Below are 4,418 nucleotides of genomic sequence, written 5' to 3'. Positions count from 1 at the left end.
TTTCTGAGTTCTTAGAATACGTTGATATCTGCATTATCATTCAAATCCCCAAAATTGTTTTCAATAGCTAAATCACAAACTATTTCAAATTAGTTCTCATTTAGGATATCCCTAGTACTGTTCCCTTCCCAAATACAGCTACAGAAATAGAATAAGTACCCCAGTGATATCAGAAAACACAATTCTTAAACAGAATAGTTATTTGGAGGAGACAGCGCATAAGATTAGACTGTAGTTCTCAACTCAGGTCACACACTCGAATCACCTAAGCGTGCTTTTTATGAACACTTGCCTGGTTCCTTTGCCAAACCAATGAAATCAGAATCTGGGGTGGGGCCCAGGCACAGTATTTTTAAATAGATTTCCCCAGATGAGCTCAATGTGTACCCAAGGTTCATTAAGTAAGAATTAGGTTTGGCTGTATATAACAGAAAAAAAAAAAAAAAGAAGTATCTTAAGATAGAAGTTCTCTTTTTCTCTTTCATATTAAAAACTATTTTTTGAAAGTCTGCACATAATAGTGCATGTATTGCAGCTCTTTGAGTCATCTAGGGCCTGAGTTTATTCTGACTTCCTGTTCTACAGTCCTGTGTTGGGTTTCTGATTTTAACATCCCTTCGTGGTCCAAGATGGCTGCTGGAACTCCAGCCATCATATTCAGGGCTATAAGAAGGAGAAAGGAAAAGAATGTGTGCCCCTCCTTTTCAATAGCCTTTCTGGAATTTCGCAAACACTTACATATGATTGGCTGAACCATAATTATGTGGACACACCTGGCTGCAGTGGAGGCTGGGAAGTCCACTCTTTAACTGAGATAAAGTTCTATGCCTAAAGGAGAAGCTGAAAATGGAATTCGGGAAGGCAACTATTATAGTAGTCTCTGCCACAGATAAAGAAATCAGCAACATAACTCAGGCTCTCTCAATTCCATCTTGCTCTTTTTTGCTTGAATCAACCTCATTGTTGGGACTTCCCTGGTAGCGCAGTGGTTAAGAATTCACCTGCCAATGCAGGGGACATGGGTTCAAACCCTGGTCCAGGAAGATCCCACATGCCATGGAGCAACTAAGCCCATGCGCCACAACTACTGAGCCTGCACTCTAGAGCCCGTGCACCACAACTACTGGGCCTGGGCTCTAGAGCCCATGTGCCACAACTACTGAGCCCACATGCCACAACTACTGAAGCCCGCACACCTAGAGCCTGTGCTCCACAACAAGAGAAGCCACTGCAATGAGAAGCCCACGCACCACAACGAAGAGTAGTCCCCGCTCACCACAACTAGAGAAAGCCCATACGCAGCAGCAAAGACCCAACGCAGCCAAAAATAAATAAATAAATAAATTTATTAAAATAAAAAACCCTCGTTATATGGTGTGCTGAATTGTTACTGGCCTTAGAAACATTAAGTTCTAAAGCTTGACACCATTATCTTCTGCTACAGTTGAACAAGCCAAAGACACCAAACCACATGCAGTAGCAGGATCAGTTGTCTATAATGTCACAGTGGACTCAGCTTCAAAGACTAGACTTAGAATTTAGGGATATGCATTCAATACACAATATTCATACCCCTTCTGGGCAAAGTGTGCACAAAGCCAGGTCTTTTTCAGCATAACCCTAAGCTAAGAATAGAGACAGAGATTCTTCGACATCACATTGAGTAGCATGCATACTAAGAGGCAGTCACCACTGCAATATAAGTCACCCAACTTTCTTGCATATATTTGACCCTGAGGCCATTCTTATAGACTCTGTGCGCGATCAAACAGCTAAACCGATAATGGTCAGGGCCATCTTGCACAGAAAGTTCATTACTACCAACTTCCTATTTTAGTGTCCCACCACCCCCCTTATGCAGCTTGCCATGCAAATCCTCTCTCTCCTTTCATACCCATTTAGGTACCCACAGTTTAGGGTTCTAATCATAGCATTCCCTCTGCAAAGCAGCCAATTCCAATTCCCTTGCCCCCAACTGTTGATGTCTCAGACCATCTCAGAGGAGGTATACACTATTGCCTCATGGCAACAATGGTAGTGTTAATAAAATAAACTAAAAACATAACCAATGAGTGTCCCTTCTAGTTAATGCCTGGTGAAAATGTGTATCCAAGACTCCCTCAGGAAGTGTTATGAGCTGAAGTGTGTCCTCCCAAAATTCATATGTTGAAGTCCTAACCCCTGGTACCTCAGAATGTGATTTGAAGATAGAGTCTTTAAAGAGGTAATTAAGTTAAAATGAGGTCATTAGGGTAGGTCCTACTCCAATGATACCGGTGCCCTTATAAGAAGAGGTGATTAGGACACAGACAGAGGGAAAACCAGGTAACAGCACAGGGAGAACATGGCCATTGATAAGCCAAGGAGAGAGGCCTCAAAAGAAATCAACCTTGCCAACACCTTGATGCTGGACTCCTAGCCTCCAGGACTCTGAGATAATAAATTTTTATTGTTTAAGCCACCCAGACTGTGGTACTTTGTCACGGCAGCTCTAGCAAACTAATACAAGGAGTAACAAAGTATTTCAAACGGCACCAACTTTAGGACTGGTGGTAAGTCCCACTGAAATCATTCCAAGTAAGCAGTTATTTCCTTTGCCTGCAGGTAGGCCTAGACCTAGTCAACGGTAACAGTCCTGCGTTTATAATGGACATTAAAAAATCTATAATTTGAGCAACAAAGTACTATTGGATTATAAATACAAAGCATAAAATAGGCATTCATGAGTCCATACTGATATAAATAAATAATGGAGAATTGACCAATCTCTCATACAGAACTCCAAATGATTGATGTAGATACTCCACCCTCAAGGAAGTGGCACACAACTCCCCGATTCTTAAGTGTGAATGACACAGAGACTTCCTTCTGAAGTGTACTGTAGGGAAAGAGGGAGAAAGAATAACTTTAAAGTGGATAAACCTGCCAGCACCACCTCAGTCAGGTGATCAAGGCCAACATCAACAGCGACAAGTCATGTTGATAGTAGGTACCTTTGATATGATAAGAATGACACTTTATTCCTGTGGTTGTTCCTCCTGAAAACCCATAATCCCAGTCTAATCTAAGAAAAGCATCAGACAAATCCTAAATCCCAATTGAGGGAGAGTCTAAAAATACCTCACAGTACTCCTCAAAACTGTCAAGGTCACCAAAAACAAGGAAAGTCTGAGAAATTTAGCCAAGAGGAGCCTAAGAAGAGATGATGATTAAATGTAACATGGTAACTTCGATGAGATCCTGGGACAGAAAAAGGGCATCAGGTAGACATTAAGGAAGTCTGGATAAAGTATGATTGTTGGTTAATTTAAAACATGATAATAATAATCTATAGACAAACGTGCCCTATAGAATTTCAACAAGGCTCCCTTCTTTACCACTTCAAAAACCCTCAGAAACTGCTGAAGTCGTAGGTGGCTGCAGAGCAGCTGTAGGAAGTATGTTTCCGCAGCTGAAAAGGAGGCAAGTTCACTGTAGTGTACGTGCCAGAAAGGAAATGAGCCCCATACAGTTATCGAAGGCAACACGTAGCAGGAGTCAGTGCTGAAATTAAAAGGCAGCACACAACACAAAGGGAGGACACCTGAAGAGGGCCAACTGGTCACCCATTCAGTGACATTGCCTTTGTGAATTCATCTCTACCAGGGTCAGCCCTCAGCCTGACAGGCTTGGCAACTACTTGCTGGTATCTTGAAGTTAATCAATCCCATGGATGCTGACTCATACTAACTAAACATCCGTGGGTATGATACAGAAAAAGAGAATGCCACACTGTCAGGCAAACCCAACACACTGGGCTTGGTGGGGTGGGGCATGAGAGTCTGCAGTTCCTTTTTTTTTTTTTTTTTTGTAGTACGCGGGCCTGTCACTGTCGTAGCCTCTCCCGTCGCGGAGCACAGGCTCCGGACACGCAGGCTCAGCGGCCATGGCTCACGGGCCCAGCCGCTCCGCGGCATGTGGGATCCTCCTGGACCGGGGCACGAACCCGCATCCCCTGCATCGGCAGGCGGACTCCCAACCACTGCACCACCAGGGAAGCCCGAGAGTCTGCATTTCTAACAAGCTCCCAGGTGATGCCAGTGCTGCTGGGCCATGAACCACACTTTGAATAGCAAGGGTCTGAACAAGCTACATGCGAAACCCAAGTGTCAAGTTTATCGATGAGCTGAGTATCAGTTAGATCACGAGAGAGGTCAACCACTTAACTGTTAATGCCATCAGGCTTTGGACGCCTGACGCATCCATCTCCAGAACAGAGAGAAACCCACTACTATTACTCGGTGGTTGCATTATCCTTGGCAGTTCACTCTTTCCTCTGGACGGGGCTCACATAGGTACAGCCAATATGCAGTTCCAGAGATTCTTACCTACGCTTCCACACTTAATCTCCTCCCACCTCCAGTGGGAGGAACAGATTA

The sequence above is a fragment of the Delphinus delphis genome, chromosome 10 (assembly GCF_949987515.2).
Source record: "Delphinus delphis chromosome 10, mDelDel1.2, whole genome shotgun sequence".
NCBI lineage: Eukaryota > Metazoa > Chordata > Mammalia > Artiodactyla > Delphinidae > Delphinus > Delphinus delphis.
The sequence above is the reverse complement of the archived record's forward strand: the minus strand, read 5'-3'. Positions refer to the sequence as shown.